Source organism: Musca autumnalis, unplaced genomic scaffold (assembly GCF_047663935.1).
Source record: "Musca autumnalis isolate F117 unplaced genomic scaffold, ASM4766393v1 scaffold_3, whole genome shotgun sequence".
Taxonomy (NCBI): Eukaryota; Metazoa; Arthropoda; class Insecta; order Diptera; family Muscidae; genus Musca; species Musca autumnalis.
Window position 1 is genome coordinate 253,441,908 of NW_027411866.1, and position 24,311 is coordinate 253,466,218.

The 24,311-nt window shown below is 37.6% G+C and overlaps 2 protein-coding genes across 3 annotated transcripts in view; one reads left to right on the forward strand and one right to left on the reverse strand.

Annotated features, from left to right (window-relative positions):
* Positions 1-24,311, reverse strand: part of LOC141399356 (E3 ubiquitin-protein ligase highwire-like) — a 183,264-nt gene that overhangs the window by 90,676 nt on the left and 68,277 nt on the right. The window lies entirely within an intron of this gene.
* be (ben) overlaps positions 1-24,311 on the forward strand; it is a 58,832-nt gene that overhangs the window by 20,004 nt on the left and 14,517 nt on the right. The window lies entirely within an intron of this gene.

Below are 24,311 nucleotides of genomic sequence, written 5' to 3' on the forward strand. Positions count from 1 at the left end.
GGTCTTCTATAGATATAGGCCCATTTAAGTGATCTTCTATAGATAGAAACCCGTTTCAAGGGGTATTCTATACATTGAAGCTCCCTTCAAGGGGTGTTCTATAGATTGAAACTCCTTTCACGGGATCTTCTAAAGATAGAAACACCTTTTAAGGGATCATCCATGAGGATTAGCCCCGTTCAAGCCGACTACTATAGATAAAAGATTCTTTCAAGGGTTCTTCTATAGCCCTATTCAAGGGGTCTTCTAACGAGAGAAACCCTTAAAGGGGTCTTCTTTAGATATTAAACTTTTTCAATTGGTTTTCTATAGATAGACTCCCCTTTCATAGGATCTTTAGGCCATTTTCTTAGGAAGTATGTACTTCCCCCTAAAAAAACTTACACCGTCGTAATGGGGTCAGCGAACACAAGTTGTTAGTACAAAAATAACAAGTAAAAAAGTATCAGTCGGCTTGGCCGACAGAGATATACCCTCAGCCTGTGTATATTGAAACAATTTTTTCCCAAAAAACGCATGTATTTAGGGAATTTTGGGCGTTTGAACTGACAAAAATGTTGATTAGGATTAGAGATCAAAAGTTTTGCGGAGGAGATACTAAAAAGAATGGATCTCCAGCCACTACATATGGTACCATAGGGGTTTTTTACAACTTCAGGGATGTTTGCTCAAGAAGTATGGACTTGCCCCTGAAACAACTTTTACCATCGCAATTGAGGCAGCGAATGCAAGTTGCTTCAACAAAAATCAAAGTGATTCGAAAGCAGGTCTTAAAGTGAACATGTATCCGAAATTTTGTGTGGGAGGTACCGGATGGAGTGGACAAATATAGTCCATATTTGAACCTGATCTATATCTGGTAGATATATTAAGATGTGTACAGTATGGTCCAATTCGGCCACTCTCTTCAAGAGTTATCGTACGCACAATTTTACCGAACATTTTTGAACTTTTGTGGGGGAGGTACCTGAAGGAGTGGACCGATATGGCTTATCTTCGAACTTAAACTATGTTTGGACAAAATGTTACTAAGACCAAACTTTGGACCGAATCGGCAGACCTGTTCGAGAGTTATTTTGCCGTCCAACCTCCTCACACGGTGTCATAGGGGTTTTTTGCAACTTTCAGGCTATTTTCTCAGGAAGTATGGACTTGCCCCTGATGAAACTTATACCGTCGTATGGAGGGCAGTAAATACAAGTTGCTAAAGCAAAAATCAAAGCGATTCGAGAGATGGTCCTAAACTGAACTTTTCCAAATTTTTGTGTGGGAGGTACCCGACGGAGTGGACCAATTGAGTCCATATTAAAACCTGATCTAAGTCTGGTACACGCTCCACGATGGGCAAAGTATGGACCATATCGGTTACTCCCTTCAAGAGTTATCGTGCGCACAAATTTTCCGAACATTTTCGAACTTTTGTGGGGGAGGTACCGGAAGGAGTGGACCGATATAGCTCATCTTCGAACTTAAACTAAGTTTGGGCAAAATATTACGAAAGCCAAATTTTGAACCGATTCGGTTCATCCGTTCGAGAGTTATCGTGCGCTCCAGCCAGCCAGACAGACAGACAGACGGACGGACATTGCTCAATCGACTCCAAATTGTCTGAAACACATTTCGTCCAAACATACTTGGGGTCTAAACCCATTATTTCGATGAGGCACATTTTGCCCGTATGAAAGTGTATATACCCTTCATAGCCTAAAGGCTGAGGGTATAAAAAGGATTCGAGATAAGGTCTTAAACTGCACTATTCCCAAATTTTGTGTGGGAGGTAGCCGAAGAAGCGAACCGATATATATCCATATTCGAACTTTTGGGGAGGAGCTACTTAAAGGAATGGACCGACATAGACCATGGGGGGGCCATAGGGGGTTTTTACACCCTTCGTACTACCCTGTGTAGTTACCGGCAGTTTTTTTTAAGATTTTGGCCCATTACATTAGGAAATATGTCCCTAAAAAAATTGCCGCTCGCAAGAAGAACTTAAAAAATGTTCCAAAATTTTGTGTTGGAGGTACCCGAAAGACGGGACCATTATAGTCCATGTTCCAACCCGACACACGACTAGATGAAATAATACGATATGCAAAGTTTGAACCAATCAGGAATTCATTATACCGTCCCAATATGTATGTAATATGTAAGGAGTTTGATTTTTAAATTCTTTATACAATAACCCCTAAATATACAAAAATTTCCCTTCGTGAAATTTCGAAGCACTTTGAAAATCGCTTCTTTGAAACATTTAAAAATCGAAAGTGCTATTAAAACAAACTATTTACAAATCAAAATTGAGTGCACGAAATGGGAACAAACAAATAGTCGCCTCATACATACTTGAATTCAATCACGAAAAAACAGCATCATCGCCGACTCACCACCACCAGCAAGGCAGAATTTCAATGTGATCTCAAAAATTGTCGGCGTAGAACAAATTACATACAAATAAAAAATGTATTTTCTATATGTCTTTTTGTCTCTCGCTCTGCTCTACTATGTACGCATTCTCAAGATATTTGCCACCCCATTCAGCCAGCCAACCATCCGACCATGCATCCATCGATCCATGTTTGTACAGCCTAACGCCTCGTTTCTTTGTTTGTGAGTAATTTACAAGTTTAAGATAAAAAAAAATTGCAGAGATTTGTTAGGTATGTAATATGTGGATAGATGGATGGTGGTGTCGTTGCCTCTTCAAAAAGTATTACAAACATTGTTTATGATCTCCTTCTACTCCTCCCCCTCTGCCCTCCCAACCAACCTTCTTCCTGCTCCATATTTTATTAAATGAAATTAATTTGAAATTTTGTAAATATTGAAATAATGAATATAAATTGTTTGGTTCCTCTTTTGTATAGCCACAGCTCCCTTCCCCTCCATCTCCCCTTCTCTTTCTCTTTTAAATTTATAAAAATAAAAAGAAATTTGTCGTCGTCGTTCGTTCGTGTTGTTCTTTATTTTGAAAACTCCAATAAGGAAAGGAAATCTCATTTGAATTTGGAATGGATTTCTTTATTTTTATAAGAATTTTGTTTTTATCCAACGAAAATCTACACACAGTCTCACTCACGCACACCCATACATTCACATACATTCATAAGACACGACGAGCGGATGCTGACATCAAAAAATTAAAAGAAAGAAAACCGACCGGCCGACTACACTTGGTGTGTAAAGTAGGCTGGCCGGGTAAGGAGAGCGGCGCGGCGGCTCCCTTTTGCCTAACACGGACGACAGACATAAATACAAAAATTATTTCTTCGGAATCAATATGGAATACACAACGAATGCAATGAAAGAGCAATTTATGCCATTAAAATGACAGTAGTACTAGTACTCAGTAGTGCGCGCTGGGCACTCATTTACTCCCCTTACTCATAAATCACTTGGTGGAGTAGAGAAGTGAAAATTTATGAAGGGGAGTCCAGGCAATGTTTTCTTTAAGGCAAAACGATCACAAATCAAGAGTACTTAAAATTTAAGTCTTAAATTCCCCAATTATCAATTTTAGAAATAGAGAGAGAGACTTGGAGGCAATGCCCCAAACAGTTGCAAACATATGTTTGCCATGGCTGCAATTGAATGCCATTGGGCCCCCACCTTAAGTCGTGTCTTAATTTGGCGACCAATTTTAGAAACCAGAAAAGGCAAAGAAAGAGATTTGAAGACACCATACTCAAACATATGTTTGCCATGAGTGCATAGGATGTTGGCCGCCGGCCCCCCACCTTAAGCCCCAACACGATCTTAATTTATTTTCTTTTTCAAATAGGTAAGGTGTATGTGTGTGAGTAAGTGCGTACATGCGGTTTCCGTAACTGAATTGCTCATACTTGGCTACACATCTATCCTCCTATCCGGGGCCATGTATGCATATTGTTTATGTTGTGTCTGTCTAGCTTACACTCTTGTCGCCATAATGAATTATCCATTTAATGAGGGAGAAGAGCTTTGACTATTAAAGAAAGAATGAAAAAGTGGGCATCAAGCCGCCGTTCGCCGGGTGTGTTGTCTCAATATGTATGAAATGTTGTGTTTATTATTTTGGAAAGCCTCAATTGAGAAACCCCATTAATAGTCAAGGTTAACAAAACGACAACAACAACAAAAAAACACCTTATTTTGTGTGCACGCTTGTGGTTAGTGTTGTTGTTGCTGTGGTGGGAGATGTATGGCTATGATAAACAAGTGAGAGTAAATATTTAAACAAACCCCAATGTCATCGCCAATTTTTTCTTTGTTTTGTTTTTTAATTTATAAACAAAAATACGATTTGTTTTTAAAGTGTTATAATCTTATCTCTATAGAAGAAGAAATTGAACTGCGTTTTTACCCTCAGTCGTAGGTCTAAGGGGGATATATCGAAGATCTATGGAAATAACGGTTTTAGATTATCATATTCTTATAATCTAAAACCGTTATTTCCATAGATCTTCGATATATCCCCCTTAGACCTACGACCGAGCGTAAAAACGCTGTTCAATGTCTTCCTCTATAGAGATAAGATTATAACATAATACAAACCCCATTTCAGACAATTAACAGATTAACCTGAAATGTTCCAAACGTTGCCACTCGTAATATTTTGTCCAAACTTACTTGATATTCGGAGATGTGCTATATGGGCCCAATCCTTCGTGTACCTCAATACAAAATTTTAAAAATGTCGCAAAAGTGCAGTATAAGAACATGTCCCTGGTCATTTTGAAATTTTTTGCAGGCAGCTTTGCCCTTGCGTGATACAGCCTTGCGTCATGTCGACGATACAGTTTTTTGCGTAGAAAGGTCCATAAGTCCTGAGATAATGACCCGAAAGCTCCATAAAGTCCTGCCGACACCAACTAAAATGATTGATCGTACTATTTTGTCCAAACCGTAGTTTAAGTTCGAAGATGGGCCATAACGGTCCACTTCTGCGAGTACCTCCCACACAAAAGTTAAACATTTTTCTGTAAAATGGTGTGAATGACAACTCTCGAAGAGAGCAATCGATTTGATTCAAACTTTGCACATCGTATTATTCCTTCCAGACATAGATCGGGTTCCAATATGGACTTTATCGGTCCACTCCTTCAGGTAGCTCCCTCGCAAAAATCGAATAAAGTGAAGTTTAAGAGCGTATCCTCGCGTATCTTTTTAAAATTTTGTTCAATAAGTTGTCCTTTCGGCTCCCTTTACGACGGGAAAATTTTTTCTTGGGCAAGTCCATACTTCCTGATCTATTGGCCTAAAAGCTCCAAGAAACCCTGATGGCACCAACCAAAATGGCAAATCCGCACGATAATTCTCGAAGCGAGTTTCTAATTGGTGCAGACTTTGCCCATCATATTATTTCATCCAGTCACGTATCAGGTTGGAATATGGGCTATATCGGCCCCCTCCTTCGGTTATCTTCCACACAAAATTCGAAAAAAGTGAAGTTAAGAGCTCCTCTCGCATCGTTTTGATTCTTTTTTTCCGTAGGTTGTTCTCGTGATACAAAATCAATATAAGCTTCGTTCCCGTACTTTTTAATAGTAAAACTCATAAAAGAGAGAACTGTAAAAAATGTTTCTCACACAAAAGTTTTTTGAGATAGTTCGGGAACGGAACTAGTAAAAAAGTGTCGGTCGACTTTGCCGACAGATATATACCCTCAGCCAATGTGAAGCGAAACTTTCACTTCCGGACAGATCGAATGTATTTAAGGTCTCTTCAGAATTGTGTGGCCCTTTTTGGACATTTGAACTTGCCGACAACATGTGGATTAGGAATTAACTGCACTAAGACACAAATGTTGAACTTTTGTAGGGCAGGTACCCTAGGGAGGACCGATATGGGCCATTTTAGAAGTTAAACTACATGTTGATAAAATATTAGGAGATCCAAAGTTTGGACCAAATTGGTTGTCTATTCAAATGACAGAGTCCTAGCATTTTAGTAACATTTTTTAAATATTGGGGAGAAGTACTGAAAGTTGTGGACCGGTATTGCCCATGAAACTATGTTTGGATATAATATGACGAAGACCAAATGTTGGACCAAATCGGTTGAGCAGTTCGAGAGTTATCGTGCTCTTCGACCACCACATATGGTGACATAGGGGTTTTTTACACCTTTCGGGCTGTTTTCCCAAGAAATATGGACTTGCCCCTGAAAAAACTTTTACCGTCGTAATGGAGGTAGCGAATGCAAATCGCTTCAACAAAAATCAAAGTGATTCGAAAGCAGGTCTTAAAGTGAACTTGTCCGAAATTTTGTGTGAGAGGTACCAGAAGGAGTAGACAAATATAGTCCATATTCAAACGTGATCTATATCTGGTAGATATATTAGGATGTGCAAAGTATAGATTATATCGGTCACTCCCTTCAAGAGTTATCGTGCGCAAAATTTTTCCGAACATTTTTTAGTTTTGTGGGGGAGGTACCTGAAGGAGTGGACCGATACAGCCCATCTTCGAATTTAAACTATGTTTTGATAAAATATTACGAAGGCCAAATTTTGGACCGAATTGACAGATCCGTTCGAGAGTTATCTTGCGCTCCAACCGCAACACAAGGTGTCAAAGGGGCTTCTTGCAACTTTCCGGCCATTTTCTCAGGAAGTATGGACTTGCCCCTGATGAAACTTGTACCGTCGTGTGGGGGAAGTGAATACACGTTGTTGCAACAAAAATCAAGGCGATTCGAGAGCAGGTCCTAAACTGAACTTATCCGAAATTTTGTGTGGGAGGTACCCGAAGGAGTGGGCCGATTGAGTCCATATTGGAACCTTATCTAAGTCTGGTAGAAATTTCACGATGTGCAAAGTATGGACCAAATCGGTTACTCCATTCAAGAGTTATCATGCCCACAAATTGTCCGAACATTTTGGAACTTTTGTGGGGGAGGTACCGGAAGGAGTGGACCGATATAGCTCATCTTCGAACTTAAACTAAGTTTGGACAAAATATTACGAAAGCCAAAATTTTAACCAAATCGGTTCATCCGTTCGAGAGTTATCGTGCGCACCAGCCAGACAGACGGACAGACAGACAGACAGACGGACGGACATTGCTAAATCAACTCCAAATTGTCTGAAACACATTTCGTCCAAACATACTTGGGGTCTAAAACCATTATTTCGATGAGGCAAACTTTGCCTTAGGGTACCTCCCCCACAACAGTTCAAAATTTGTGTCTAAAGCAGTTTAGGGTCGTTCGAAGATCCTTTGAAAATGTATACCAATGCTGATTGTTGTGGTCCTGAATACAGCGATATTATGTTTTCCGTGGACAAGTCTATGCTTCCTGGCATACTGGTCCAAATGTTATACGATGATCCACTGAAATGACTAGTGGTCGCGATATCTACCGAAAAGATATGACTCCGAAAATAAGATCCACTTCCATAATGGACTATGGCGGTCCATACCTTCAAGTACCTCATCCTCAACTCTTTTGAACCTAAGCCACATTTTTGTCGGCAAGTTCAAATGTCCAAAAAGGGCCAACAAAATTCTGAAAAGACCCTAAATACATTCGATCTGTCCGTAGATGAAAGTTTAAATTCACATAGCCTGAGGGTATATCTCTGTTAGCAAAGCCAACTGATACCTTTTTATTTATGTATTTTTATTTATTTATTTTTTTTTGTTCAGCCATATGCTGAGAGTATAAGGTAGTAGTGGTGGTGGTTCTAGGTTATACAAATCATAACCATAATAAAATATTTACACAATTGGTTATGACGTGACATTGACTCTTGAAGAGACAAATCGGCATTCGTTAATTTTCCCAAAAACGCAATTTTCTTCTATGCTGCACACAAAGTTATCCCTCATTTTCTTATTTTTCCCTGAATAAAATTGACAATAAGAATTTTGTGATCAAAAGAAGCCAATGTGAATAACGGGAGAATCCTTCATTTGTCCAAGGGAATTTCGAAATTTCCTTCATAGACACAATGGCAATTTGTTTCTGTTACGTTCGTTGAGTAAGAATTTTAAGCTGTAAACACGTCTCAGAAGCCATGCAAACGTGACGATGTTTTGTTAGGAAAATTTAACAAAAACTACACGCGTGACTTTCACAGGGATTGACGATAGTAGAGAAGAGGAGGGCATTGGCTGGCTGGTAGTGCTGATGATAGGATTGGTGATGTGTGTGAGTATGGACGAATGAGCTCACTTAGTTAAGGTTATTGATCGGAACGTATGTTGATCACGTGTTGAAAAACTGTGGGAAAACAATAGACACAGAAGAAGAAGAACAACAATAACAACAACTTATGCTTAACACATTTAATTTAAGAGTGCTACAAAAACAACAACAATAGTCATGATCATTTCATTTCAGTGATACCTTTTCCCACCACAACGCACAAAACAACAACCAAAGGCAGCAGCAGAAGCAACAGCTAAGGTTACAGGTAGTGTTAAACATGTTGTTGGTTTTTAGTGTTGTTGTTGCTGTTGTTGTGGTTATTCTAAGACATTGTCTTCATCATCATAAAAGAAACATTAAAAATAAGTAACAGGAAAACCAAAGTGGTATAAAAACCAACAAAAAAAATCACTACCCACCTAAATACGAAAACCCCCGAAAAAAAAAATAAAATAAACAACTCCATTCCATTCTCTTTCCAATCAGACCCCAAGAAGAAGTAGAAATACACACCAATAAAGCTGAGAAAAAACATCAATGAAATTTAAAAGCTCATTTAATTTTGGGATTTTATGGAAATTTACACAATAACTGACACCACGGGAACATGGAAAACGAAAACCAAGGTCTGATAGATAAATGCATGAATGGAGGCAGGCAGTTAGCCAGTCAGGGAAAGTATTTTGTTCCCAGACAAACCATACCCCCACTTCTCTTCAAGAAAAAGAAAAGATCACTAGTCTTTGGCATAATGATTGCCATTCAAATAGTCTCTGCTTTTCGAGGTATTTTCATTCTAATCCTCAGCCAATGAAAAAGAAACGTTGATGGCTTTCTATGACCCACACGGCTGCAGCAGCAGCAAATGGAGACAATAAATTTGTCCATTCTTCCATTCTTTATAACAAAACAAAAAAATCTTAAACAGAATGGAAACAAGAAGAAAGAATATCTAACAGCACCACAATTTGAAAACATCAACAAAGTAAAAGTCCATGGCATTAGTAAAAGTGCCCAAGTAGACGAGAGAGATAGGCCAAAGAATTTCCAAAAAAAAAGTACCAACAACAACAGAAAACACCATCATAATGAAGTGAAACAATATTTTGTTGGCTAAATTTAGATTTTAGTCAATAAGGCGTCTCTCGCCTAGACTAGAATGGCACGCGTTTGCCATTCCGGCATGTTTATGCATTTTATACGAAACTTTTTACAGTTAAGCTGAAATAAAGAGCAATAATACAATTAAGCAACAAACCACTATTTTATAATAATTTTAAATAAATTATCAACTAGCAATTGTTTTAATGACGTACCTATTTTGACAGTTTATTGTATAATTCTGTTTAATATTCTATTTGCTTGTGAAGAAAGAAACAGGTTTACATCCATGTTGTGCCGTAATCACAAGTTCAAACCATTAAAAGCTTCAATGCATGCAGCATAATTAAAAGTTTTGTTTTTATTATTTTCTTTAGTTGCTTTTTTGTTTTGTTTTTATTGGGCATTCTTTCTTTGAAACCAATTTGCATTTTAATGATGTTGTCCACCAAATGGGTCTAATTAATATTCCCCGCAATGCTAAGCCCTTTAATGCCCTTTTGGAAATGTTAATAAAGCTTTTTTTGTTATTCTTCACCTTTTACTTGGGTCGTGCACTTGCCCCAAAAGCTATGCTAAAGAGTTCTAGAAACGTGGAAGAAATGTCTAAGAGTCAGGGAATTTTTATGACTTATTCAAATACCTGTAACATGTAAAACTAAATTGTAATTTCAAAACCTCATAATAGAACGTTTACATTAACGACATCGAGTGGATTTCAGCTATGAATTCCTTTGTGTATACGTCAAATGAAAACTGATCTGAAATCCATTGGATTTGATTTGACGTATAAGCAATGGAAGAGTGGAAAATTGATTGGATATTCAATGCTCTCATATTATATAACCTTATTTACACTGTCACAAAAAAACACCAGCTTTGGTCGAAAACGTCATTTAAGCAATAGAATTGACAACTCAAAAGAAGCCCCTTTATTAAAGCGTGGTTGGTGTAAGTTCGGCTTAATGTTAGGTTTGCATTTAGGAAATCCACTCGATTTCAACTGTCAATTCCATTGCTCAAACGTCAAATGAAAGCTCATCTGTAATCCATTGGATTTCATTTGACGTTTAACCAATGGAATTGACAGTTGATATCGAGTGGATTTCGTAAATGTAAACCAAGCATAAGATTTCCAAGTTCACTGCTAAACCTAAATAACGACGGGACGTACACAAATATTTCACCTTTCTACCACAACAACGCTATCTGAGCGTCCGTATTACCCAAATAGTACAAAATCACATTTAAAACACAAAATCCGCGACCAAAACTTATTTAAATGTTTCATTCGTAAAATAAATAATTTTCCTTTGCAGTTAATTGGATTTCAGGTTTTGTTGGGCTTTTGTTTTTAAAATACAAAACACACACATACATGCATACAAAACATTCTGTCATAGTTGAATTTGTTCAACTTACAAAAACTATACGCTCAACCTATTTCGGTAGTTCTCATAAGAATACATGTGTTCTACTTTTTTCACCACACACTCTCTGGGCATACGGTCGTATATAGGTATGGGCCTTACAAACGAAGTAGTTCAATTTAACGATTCATTGAAATGAGCCTAGTCCATTGGCTCTTTTCAATGAAACGTTAAATTCAGGTACATAGAGATTTAGATTTTTTTTTTGTTGAAATCATAGTAAAAAAGAAATTGCATTTGAAAGAGGAAAAGTTAGATGATATCGAAGCCGCTCCGCAGCCAATATGTCTGATGAGCCTCTACCAAAGGAGAAACATGTCACATAGTGGTGGTTGTGTGGCTTCGAATCTTCGTCCTTTCTTTTTCACTTACAAAAATCATCGGCCTTTAAGCTCGAATCCAACGAGAAATTAATTAAAACGGTCTAAATGTTGAAACGAGTTTAATTATCATCAAATTATGTACCATGTTTAAGGGGGTTGGTCCAATGACTTTTTTCCAAGAAAACGGACATATCTCTAGTATTTGCTTCCAATAGCAAAGAAGTGGCCTTAAATTTCATTACATCACAAAATGATCATCTCTGCAGGTGAGGTATCTAATGAAATATACCGACTTAGTCCTTCATGTAACAGGGTCTGATTTTAGCACTCATTGCTTTCGATAGTTATTGTGCCAACCGGCCATTTTAGTTGTTGGCCATAAAATTCTTTGAATTTTTGAGCCATTGGTCATGTCCGGAAAAATTGACTTGGTTCCTCTCTCGATAGTTATCCTGACAGCCAGCCATTTCAGTTGGTCACAGTATAATTTTTTTAGTCCTCTTGGTTCTTTAAGTCGGGGAGCATGGACTTGTCCACGAAAAATATTGTATCGTTGACAGGACCCACCCGATAGTGTTGTCCCATACAGTTCTTCATGGAACTTGGCGTACTTAGATGTATAGAAGCCCTTTTCAAGGGGTCCTCTATAGATAGAAGCGCCTTCACTTTGAAGGCATCATTTATAGACAGAATCCTCTTTCAAGGTGTCTTATAAATATAGAAGCCACTTTTAAGGGGTATTCTATAGATAGAAGCCCGATTCAGGGGGCTCTGTAAATAGATGACCCTCTCATGGGGTCTTCTACAGATAGAAACCTTTGCAAGGTGTATTCTATAGATAGAAGCCAGTCTTCTATAAATTTAAGCCATTTTCAAGTGGATTTCTATAAATAGAAACCAATCTCACGAGGTCTTCTATAGTTAGAAGCGTCTTTTAAGGGGTGTTGTGTAGGTAGAAGCTCCTTTCAAGGTGTCCTCCATTGGTAGAAGCCCATTTCAAGGGGTCTTCCGTTGATAAAAGCTCCTTTTACAGAGTCTTATGTAGATAAACAAGTAAAAAAGTATCAGTCAGCTTTTCTGACAGAGATATACCCTCAGCCTGTGTATATTGAATCAATTTTTTCCCAAAAATTATGTATTTAGGGGGTTTTAAAAATTTTGGATGTATGAACCGACAAAATGTTGATTAGGATTAAAGATCAAAAGTTTTGTGGAGGAGATACTTAAACGAATGGATCGACATTGACCATTATGGAAGTGGATCTCCAGCCACTACATATGGTGCCATAGGGGGTTTTTACAACCTTCGGGCTGTTTGCTCAAGAAGTATGGACTTGCCCCTGAAAAAATTTTTAATTGAGGCAGCGAATGCAAGTCGCTTCAACAAAAATCAAAGTGATTCGATTGCAGGTCTTAAAGTGAACTTATCCGAAATTTTGTGTGGGAGGTACCGGATGGAGTGGACAAATAGTCCATATTTGAGCCTGATCTATATCTGGTAGATATATTAGGATGTGTAAAGTATGGAGCAATTCGGCCACTCCCTTCAAGAGTTACCGTATGAACAATTTTTCCGAACATTTTTGAACTTTTGTGGGGGAGGTACCTGAAGGAGTGGACCGATATGGCTTATCTTCGAATTTAAACTATGTTTGGACAAAATATTACTAAGGCCAAATTTTGGACCGAATCGGCAGATCCGTTCGAGAGTTATCTTGCGCTGCAACCACCTCACACGGTGTCATATGGGTTTTTTGCTGCTTTCATGCTATTTTCTCAGGAAGTATCGACTTGCCCCTAATGAAACATGTACCGTCGTATGGAGGGCAATGAATACAAGTTGCTAAAACAAAAATCAAAGCGATTCGAGAAATGGCCCCAAACTGAACTTTTCCGATATTTTGTGTGGGAGGTACCCGAAGGAGTGGACCGGTTGAGTCCATATTGAAACCTTATCTAAGTCTGGTACACATTTCAGGATGTGCAAAGTATGGATCAAATCGGTTTCTTCCTTCAAGAGTTATCGTGCGCACAAATTTTCAGAACATTTTCGAACTTTTGTGTGGGAGGTACCGGAAAGGGTGGACCGATATAACCCATCTTCGAACATAAACTAAGTTTGGGCAAACTATTACGAAAGCCAAAATTTGAACCGAATTTGTTCATCCGTTCGAGAGTTATTGTGCGCTCCAGCCAGCCAGACAGACAGACGGACGGACATTGCTCAATCGACTCCAAATTGTCTGAAACACATTTCGTCCAAACATACTTGGGGTCAAAACCATTATTTCGATGAGGCACATTTTGCCCGTATGAAAGTCTATATACCCACGTTAGCATAAATGCTGAGGGTATAAAAAGGTGTAGTCATGATCCGCTATGAATATTTCAACACTACGATAGAAGTCTTAAATTGTGTTCGAACGCAAAAGTTTTGAACTTTTGTGAATAAGGTACCTGCATGAATAGAAGGACCTAGTTCATCTTGAAATCTAATTTTGGGTGTTCTGGTTTTCGATAGTTATTAGCCAACTTACTTTGTCACCGTAGGATGAAAATTTAAAAACGATCCTTGAACGGCCCACTAAATTGAAAACTTTGAAGATATTAAATAAATACATATTACATCATCGAACTTGATTTAATTTTGAGAAAAATATTACCAAAGTTGGACCACGACAACCAGCCCTTTTAGTTGGTCACCGGATGATTTTTATACCCTCAGCCTTTAGGCTAAAGAGGGTATTTACACATTGATACGACCAAAAATGTGCCTCATCGAAATAATGGTTTTAGATCCCAAGTATGTTTGTACGATATCCGTTTCAGATCAGATTTTGAGTACATCTAGCAATGCCCGTCTGTCTGTCTGTCTGGCTGGCTGGTGCGCACGATAACTCTCGAACGGATCAATCGATTCGGTTCAAATTTTGGGTATCGAATTATTTTGTCCAGATTCGATTTAAGTTCGAAGATGGGCCATATAGGTCCACTTCTACAGGTACCTCCCCCACAAATGTTCAAAACTGGTCGCAAAACTTGTGCGCACGATAACTCTTGTAGGGAATAACCGATTTGGTCCATACTTTGCACATCGTGTAATTTCTACCAAACTTAGATGAGGTTCTAATATGGACTCAATCGATCCACTCCTTCGGGTACCTCCCACACAAAATTTCGGAAAAGTTCAGTTTAGGACCTGGTCTCGAATCGCTTTGAGTTTTGTTTACGCAAGTTGTATTCGCTATACGACGCTGTAAGTTTCATTAGGGGCAAGTCCATACTTCCTGAGGAAATAGCATGAAAGTTACAAAAAGCCCTATGACACCGTGTGTAATGGTTGGAGCGCAAGATAACCCTCGAACGGATCTGCCGATTCGGTCCAAAATTTGGCCTTCGTAATATTTTATCAATACATAGTTTAAATTCGAAGATGGGTTATATCGGTTCACTCCTTCAGGTACGTCCCTCACAAAACTTCAAAAATGTTCGGAAAAATTTTGCGCACGATAACTCTTGAAGGGAGTGACCGATGAAATCCACACTTTGCATATCCTAATATATCTACCAGATATTAGATCAGGTTCGAATATGGACTATATTTGTCTACTCCTTCTGGTACCGCTCACACAAAATTTCGGATAAGTTCACTTTAAGACCTGCTCTCGAATCACTTTGATTTTTGTTGAAGCGATTTGCATTCGCTACCTCCATTACGACGGTAAACGTTTTTTCAGGGGCAAGTCCATATTTCTTGCGAAAACAGCCCGAAAGGTGTAAAAAACCCCTATGTCACCATATGTGGCGGTCGGAGAGAACGATAACTCTCGAACTGTTCAACCGATTTGGTCCAACATTTGGTCTTCGTCATATTATATCCAAACTTAGTCACATGGGCTATACCGGTCCACAACTTTCGGTGCTTCTCCCCAATATTTAAAAAATATCACTTTGGATCTCCTAATATTTTATCAAAATTTAGTTTAACTTCTAAAATGGCCCATATCGGTCCTCCCTAAGAGTACCTGCCCTACAAAAGTTCAACATTTGTGCCTTAGTGCAGTTAATTCCTATTCCACTTTGTTGTCGGCAAGTTCAAATGTCCAAAAAGGGCCACATTCTGAAGAGACCTGAAATGCATTCGATCTGTCTGGAGGTAACAGATTCGCTTCACATTGGCTGAGGGCATATATCTGTGGGCAAAGCCGACTGACACTTTTTTACTTGTAATTTTTAAATTCGCTGATAACAACAAATGCAGGTTTTTGACAATTAAAATCAAATTTCAAAACACTGTGTGTCGATATGCGTGGGTTTAACAACTTAATTTTAAATGAATATTATTTTTCAATGTGTTCAATGTGTGCATTTTTTTCTGTGCCTTGCAAATGATTGACTCTGACCCCTGATATGACATTTTGTAATTTTCCTATTAAAAGTTTTCAATTCTTTTTGTTTCATTTCTACCACCACCTCCCAGACGACAATTGGCTTTGCAGCAATGCCATTGCGAAGAAGGCAATAAAACTTAAAAAGAAAAGAAAGAAAAATGACAAAATAAAACTAATTGATTCCGCCGATCACTGGCTGGGGAGGCTTGTAAAATAAAAACAGTTGGGTTATTTATTTTTCATCCAAACAGCTTTTGCTTGCAGCGAAATGATGCTGGTGGTGGCTGGGTGGCTGCCACTCGTACACATGGCGGTGGCATAAACACTGAGAGCATAATCACTGGCACGGCATGTTGCACGTATTTTAAGTGAAAAGATCATTTGAGCTGTCAAACGGTGATGTATGAAGTCATTTTTGAGCTTTATTTTGGTTGCCTTGCTTTCCTTTCCTTCTAAAATAGGAAATGTGTAAGGAAATTGAAACCAACAACAACATTTTTGATCCACTTAGCAGAGAAGATGAAGAAAAAACATACAAAAAACAATATTTGTGTATTTTTAGCAAAATTGAAAATGACGAACCGGAAACAATGGGCTCGCCAAGAACGTTTTTTTTTGTTGGTTCCCCAAAATCTCAATGAGAATTAGAGGCACACACACGCAAACGAGCTAGGAAACAGCATCAACATTTTAGGTGACCGGCAAATAAAAGCATTTGATGATCATCGTAATGACGATAATTTTCTTCGCCCGCCATCAGTTCAAGTTTTTTCCTTGTGCGTTTTTGGAAAAATGCACGTTCCTTCCATCACACCATGGCACTCACATAATTAAGTATAAATTATTATTTCAATTTAGAATCTTTCAATTTAGTTGGAATGTCAAAGTTGTGGGTGTTTTTCTAGCAATAATTTTCAGATATTTGTGTTTAAGTTTTGGAGAATTTCAGGAGAAATAGAATAATTTGTTTTTATTTTGAAATAATAATTTTCCGTAAATGTTTAATAAATTTTAAGAGGGGAATTTATAGTTTTTTTTTTTTTTTTTTTTTTTTTTTTTTGAGCGGTGTAGTTTTTAGTTGGGAGATTTACTGTTGAGGTTAGAATTAGGTGTACAGCCCTACAAAATTTTAAAAATGTTGGACCTGATATCAGTTTGTCACGAATAGTTTTGAAATTTTTGCAGCAGGCTGGCTGTCTTTACCGTATTTTTTCAAGAGGACAAGTCCGTACTTCCTGAGATAATGGGCCAAAAGCTCTAAATAAAATCCATGGCGGTACTAAAAAATTACTGATAAGCACAATTACTTAGGTTCGTCCAAAAGTAAGGTGAGCACCTTCCTTTGGTCACAAGGATAACATTTTTTGTGGGTAAGTCATGAGAAAACTACCAAAGAACTCTAAAATAACAACAGGGTGACCAACTAAAATGGTTGTTGGACTCAATAACCATCGAGTTACTGAGAACGGTCTATCCTCTTGCACATTGTACAATTTCTTCCATACCTACATAAATTTCCATGTATGTATTGGATAACACCTTTTGGTACCTCCATCACATAAATTCAAAATTTTTGCTTAAGACCAGTTTATGGGCTGTTCGAGGATTATTTTGAAATTATTGCCGAGGGTACTCTTTGCGATTCTAATTACAGCGACATAATTTTTTCGTGGACAAGTCCACACATCCTAACATAATGACTCACAAGCTCATAAAAACCCTACGGTGGCCAATTAAAATTTCTAGTTTGCACGATAACTAGCGAAAGGAAAGACTTCCAAACTTGGATCAAGCTCCAAGATTGACTATATCGGATTATTCCTTCCGATGTTCCCTCCGCACAAGTTGTGCTTTTGTGCTCCAATCGAGTTTAAGACCATTTTTGAAATTTTATTTTGTGGTTAGTTGCTACTTCCTGAGATATGGGCCCCGAAATGTCGAAAGATATAGGGTCACTTTTTATACCCTCCACCGTAGTATGGAGCGTATATTTAGTTTGTTTTTATACCCTCAGCATTTATGCTAACGAGGGTATATACACTTTCATACGGGCAAAATGTGCCTCATCGAAATAATGGTTTTAGACCCCAAGTATGTTTGGACGAAATGTGTTTCAGACAATTTGGAGTCGATTTAGCAATGTTCGTCCGTCCGTCTGTCTGGCTGGCTGGAGCGCACGATAACTCTCGAACGGATCAACCGATTCGATCCAAAATTCGGCTTTAATAATATTTTGTCAAAACATAGTTTAAGTTCGAAGATGGGCTATATCGATCCACTCCTTCTGGTACCTCCCCCACAAAAGTTCGAAAATGTTCGGAGAATTAAAGTGCACGATAACTCTTGAAGGAAGTAACCGATTTGATCCATACTTTACACATCGTAAAATTTCTACTAAACTTAGATGAAGTTCCAAAATGGACTCAATCGGTCCACTCCTTCGGGTACCTCCCACACAAAATTTCGTATAAGTTCAGATTAGGACCTGCTCACGAATCGCTTTGATTTTTGTTGCAACATCTTGCATTTATTGCCCCCCATACGACGGTACAAGTTTCATCAGGGGCAAGTCCATACTTCCTGAGAAAATAGCCTGAAAGATGCAAAAAGCCCCTATAACACCGTGTGTAGTGGATGGAGCGCAAGATTACTTTTGACGGTTGGCAAATCCGTCCAAAATTTGGCCTTCGTAATATTTTGTCCAAACATAGTTTAACTTCGAAGATAGGCCATATCGGTCCACTCCTTCAGGTACCTCCCTCAGAAAAATTCAAAAATCTTCGGAAAAATGTGCGCACGATAACTCTTGAAGGGAGGGACTGATGTAATCCATACTCTGCACATCCTAATATATCTACCAGATATAGATCAGGTTCGAATATGGACTATATTTGTCTACTCCTTCTGGTACCTCTTACACACAATTTCGGATAAGTTCACTTTAAGACCTGCTCTCGAATCTCTTTAATTTTTGTTGAAGCGATTTGCATTCGCTACCTCCATTACGACGGTAAACGTTTTTTTCAGGGGCAAGTCCATATTTCTTATGAAAACAGCCCGAAAGGTGTAAAAAAAATCCACATGTCAGCATATGTGGCTGTCGGAGAGAACGATAACTCTCGAACTGTACAACCGATTTGGTTCAACATTTGGTCTTCGTCATATTATATCCAAACTTAGTTTCATGGGGCAATAGCGGTCCACAACTTCCGGTACTTCTCCCCAATATTTAAAAAATGTCGCTAAAATGCTAGGACGACGATATCACTTGAATGGGACAACCAATTTGGTCCAAACTTTCGATCTCCAAATATTCGCCAACATGTAGTTTAACTTCTAAAATGGCCCATATCGATCCTCCCTAAGGGTATCTGTCCCACAAAAGTTCAACATTTGTGTCTTAGTGCAGTTAATTCCTAATCCACATTTTTGTCGGCAAGTTCAAATGTCCAAAAAGGGCCACAAAATTCTAAAGAGACCTTAAATACATTCGATCTGTCCGTAGGTGAAAGTTTCACTTCACATTGGCTGAGAGTATATATCTGTCGACTGACGCTTTTTTACTTGTTCTGTCTGTAACACATCGAACTATTCGTCGGAAACCCTATAAAGTATATATAGAAAATTGTCGGTATAGACCCATGTTTTAATATAGCCACCATAGAACGGTATCTCGTCTTAGTCTTTGTTGGGAGCACTGAACTTCTCCTCAGAAATTTGTTGCTACAGGTCCACGTTTTGGTATAGCCCTCATAGAGCGACACCTTCCGATTTTCGGTATTTTTATCCTACCGAAATGGCTGAAATTTGGTACTTAGGCTTATTTGGGGGTATTAAGGTTACCACCTGAAAATTGTTGGAATAGTTTCACGTCTTTATATAGCCCCCAAAAGAACGGCACCACCCTATTTTCTGTATTTTGAAGATCGTGGCCTCAATATCTCACAGAAATGACTGAAATTTGGTATTAAGTCTTTGTTGGGGGTATACAACTTTCCACCTGAAATATGTCGGTATAGGTCCACGTCTTCTTATAGCCCCCATAGAACGGTCCCCCCAAATTTCGGTATTTTGAAGGTTGTGGCCTTAATATCTCACAGAAATGGCTGAAATTTGGCATTTAGTTTTTTTTGGAGCTATACAACTTTCCACCAGAAATGGTTCCGCATAGGTCCAAGTCTTCATATAGCCCTCATAAAAGGGTACCTCCTGATATTTTGAAGGCTGTGGTTTCAATATCCAACCGAAATGGTTGGAATTTTGTATTTAGTACACGGTGCACTTGAATCAAATTTAAATGGAAGGTGCTTACACCTGAGATGTTTTTGCGGATTCTGAAACTACAATGTTCATAGATGAGAACAATCAAAAAACAAAAAAAAAATCGTCGGAGCGCTTTTTAAATAATTCGCGATTCAAGTTGACATTTTTTGGGGTTGTTTAGGTTTTCACGATTTTGCTTACAAACCGCAAGTCCTATCAAAATAAGACTGAAGAAAATGTTGTAGCTATGAAAATTCTTTACAAGATTGCCCTTTACGGTATTTCCGTAGGTTTTACTATTTGTGAGATATTGAAGTTCAAATTTGGACAATGCACTGACTGTATCGCCCCCTTATAAAACAATGTCATGAAGGGTGAGCCTTAACTAACTTTTAATGAAAACCGCTTACACAGGGGAATTTTTTTTTGAATTCTGAAACAGCAATGTTCATGGATGAGAAAAATCCAAAAACAAGAAAAAAACGCTGTAGGGATTTTTAAATAAATCGCGGTCAAAATTCATATTTTTAGGCGTTTTTTAGGTTTTCACGATTTTGCTTGGAAACCGCAAGTCCAATCGAAATGGAGCTCAAGAAAATGTTGTAGCTTTGAAAATTCTCTAAAGGATTGACGCTTATGATTTGTTCTCAGGCTGTACCATTTTTGAGATAAAGAAGCTAAGTTTACATTTTTAGGTTTTTTTTTGTTAGGGTTTCGCGGTTTTGCTTGAATGCGGCAAGTCTTATCGATATGAGACCTGAGAAAATCTTATAGCTGTGAACATTCTCTACAAGACTGTACCATTTTTTTTTTTTTAAATATATAAGTTTAAGTTGGGAAATTGCAGTCATGACATTGTTTTATAAGGAGACGATACAAAATTGAATTGAATTTGAATTGTCCCAATTTCAACTTCTATATCTCAAAAGTTGTAAAACCAACGAAAACATCATTAAGGTCAATCTTGTAGAGAATTTTGATAGCTACAACATTTTCTTTATTCCCATTTTGATAGGACTTGCGGTTTCCAAGCAAAATCGCAAAAACCTAAACAACCCCTAAAAATGTCAACTTGAATCGCGATTTATTTAAAAAGCGCCCCGGCGATTTTTTGTTTTTTTTTTTTATTTTCTCATCTATGAACATTGTAGTTTCAGAATCCCAGGAGTATTCGTTCCCGTGAGTATTCGTTGGGGATATAAAACTTTCCACTTTAAAATTTGCAGTCAGGGTATTTAGCTATCGTTAAAGTTTACTGCTTCTTCTTTACTTGTTATGTGGAAAATCCTGGTAAATTATGTTGGATTTAAGAAATATACCCAACACCCCACATTATTATGATAATAGACCGAATGTAAACGAGATTTTAAAATATCAATGATTTTTTAATTACCTTGTATTAAAATTGTTAGACATTATTGAAATAATATATCTTCTTCTTTGATTGAATTGTGAAATAAAATACATAATTCTCACTTTTTAATCAAACTCCCACGCCTGTTTGTCACCACAACAACAACAACAACAACAATGCCCTATTGATTACAAACCGAAAAACCACAGTTCCATAATGCCACAATACCCTTTATCTATGAAGTCAATAACCAACCATTTAAATAGCTTATCAGTGAAAATAGTCATTCAACAGAGGAAAGAATTAAATAGAATGCCTTCGCTTTAGCTACTTAAAATAAAAACAGCCACACAGCCTAAGGAGTGGCTTATCAGAGGGGATCATCTGCCACAAATGATTCATTGATACGAGTACGAGTATGGTGTAAAATGTGTATACCTCGTACATTTGAGTCATACGACAATTTTAAAATAAATTACTTTTCTATTATTACCATTCGATAAGTGATAACAAAATTTTAAGGCACGAAGAAGTTGTTTTTCTCTAAAAGATACCTTATACATAATACGAACAGTCTAAGGTGTTCGAAACGCAACGATTTAACAGGTATCAATCCACCTAATTTTATATCGATGGAAAATATTAGTAAAAAATATAAAATTTGCCCTGTATATGTATTCCGTTACTCATTAAGGCGACACAAGGGATCATAGATGTTATTATCCTAAAGTTTAAAGTTTAGGACCTAAACCCAATCGATTAAAAACCGATCAACTCATTTTCATAATTCTTGGATATCAGTTGATCGCTATATTATTCAATTGATGTGTCTCTAGATCCACTTCTTTATTTGTTTGTTTTTTTTTTTTTCACCCAACAAAGCTATTTGGACTTATGTCTCAACACATGTCCGTCAATATCCACCAAACTCCCACGCCAATCTCCCGACTATGTAGTCAGTGGCATGCCTATAAAATAGGAACAAAAACAAAGGAAGAATACCTACAATAGAATTCAAAAGCAATGATTGGTCATTCATTGTTCAATGAATTTCAATGGGAAATCAACGTCAAAACTTTTTTTCCACTCAATACAATTCCACAATTCCGTTTTGCATTGTTGTTGCTGTTGTTGATTTTAAGTCATAAAACTTGCATTTATTTATTTTCCAGCCCGGTAATAATAACAATGAAGGAGACAGAACAGAAAAAAAACAACAATAATTTCTTATTGAAATTCTTTAAAATGCAAAACGTTTAGATCAAGTTTTTCTTGGAAATATCTCTCTCGTATATTAATTTATTTATGCATTGCTTGGCAATTTTTTATTTTATATGAAAAATTTTCGTGATAAGAGGAAATGGTGACAAAGAAAGAATTTTCTTGACACATGATAGAGAGGTTAAAATAAAAGTAGCCATATTTTGACACTGCAGCGTAATGGAAGGCCAAAAAGAATGAAGACAAGTGTCCCAAAGTCATAAACTTTCGCTTTAATGGGACCCAAAGAGGTTTAAAATGTCAAGAGATAAAAGTTAAAAATGTCGCAAAGTTAAAAAAGTTTCCCTACGAGGGAATTTTTGTTGGAAGGATTTTTTCATAAGAAAAGTGAAAATAAAACAAGTAAAAAAGTGTCACTCGGCTTTGCCGACAGATATATACCCTCAGCTAATGTGAAGCGAAACTTTCACCTCCGGCCCTTTTTGGACATTTGAACTTGCCGACAAAAATGTGGATTAGGAATTAACTGCACTAAGACACAAATGATGAACTTTTGTAGGGCAGGTACCCTTAGGGAGGACCGATATGGGCCATTTTAGAAGTTAAACTAAATGTTGATAAAATATTAGGAGATCCAAAGTTTGGACCAAATTGATTGCCCCATTCAAGTGACAGAGTCCTAGCATTTTAGTGACATTTTTTTAAATATTGGGGAGAAGTACCGAAAGTTGTGGACCGGTATTGCCCATGAAACCAAGTTTGGATATATATGACGAAGACCAAATGTTGGACTAAATAAGTTGAACAGTTCAAGAGTTATCGTGCTCCCCGACAGCCACAGATGGTGACATAGGGATTTTTACACCTTTCGGGCTGTTTTCCTAAGAAATATGGACTTGCCCCTGAAAAAACGTTTACCCTCGTAATGGAGGTAGCGAATGCAAATCGCTTCAACAAAAATCGAAGTGATTCGAGAGCAGGTCTTAAAGTGAACTTATCCGAAAATTTGTGTGAGAGGTACGAGAAGGAGTAGACAAATATAGTCCATATTCGAACCTGATCTATATCTGGTAGATATATTAGGATGTGCAAAGTATGGATTACATCGGTCACTCCCTTCAAGAGTTATCGTGCGCACAATTTTTCCAAACATTTTTTAGTTTTGTGGGGGAGTTACCTGAAGGAGTGGACCGATATAGCCCATCTTCGAACTTAAACTATGTTTTGATAAAATATTACGAAGGCCAAATATTGGACCGAATCGACAGATCCGTTCGAGAGTTACCCTGCGCTCCATCCACTACACAAGGTGTTATAGGGGCTTTTTGCATCTTTCAGGCTATTTTCTCAGGAAGTATGGACTTGCCCCTGATTAAACTTGTACCGTCGTATGGGGGACAATGAATACAAGTTGTTCAACAAAAATCAAAGCGATTCGAGAACTGGTCCTAATCTGAACTTATCCGAAATTTTGTGTGGGAGGTACCCGAAGGTGTGGACCGATATAACCCATCTTCGAACTTAAACTAAGTTTGTACAAAATATTATGAAAGCCAAATTTTGGACTAAATCGGTTCATCCGTTCGAGAGTTATCGTGCGCCAGCCAGGCAGACAGACAGACGGACGGACATTGCTAAATCGACTCCAAATTGTCTGAAAAACATTTCGTCCAAACATACTTGGGGTCTAAAACCATGAGGCACATTTTGCCCGAATGAAAGTGTATATACCCTCGTTAGCATAAATGCTGAGGGTATAAAAATTCCCTTAAGAAATTTTCCGCCAAATTTTTATATTAAATACAAATTTTCCTTAGTGGGAAATTTTTGTTCAAAGAAATTTTTGAAAAATTCTTATAGTTTTCGATGTTAGGAAATAAATTAATTCATATAAGGTAAAAAAATGAAAATGTCCCTCTTGGGGAATTTTAAGGGAATTTTTTGTTTTCAATGAAAATTGTAATTTTTTTATGATAAACATAAATTTCGAAGAAATGCAAAATTATGACATTAAATAAAAATATCCTTTCGGAGGAAATTTTAGTTTGAAGGATTTTTGTGATTTTAAAAAATTCCCTTGAGGAATTTTCCGCCAAAC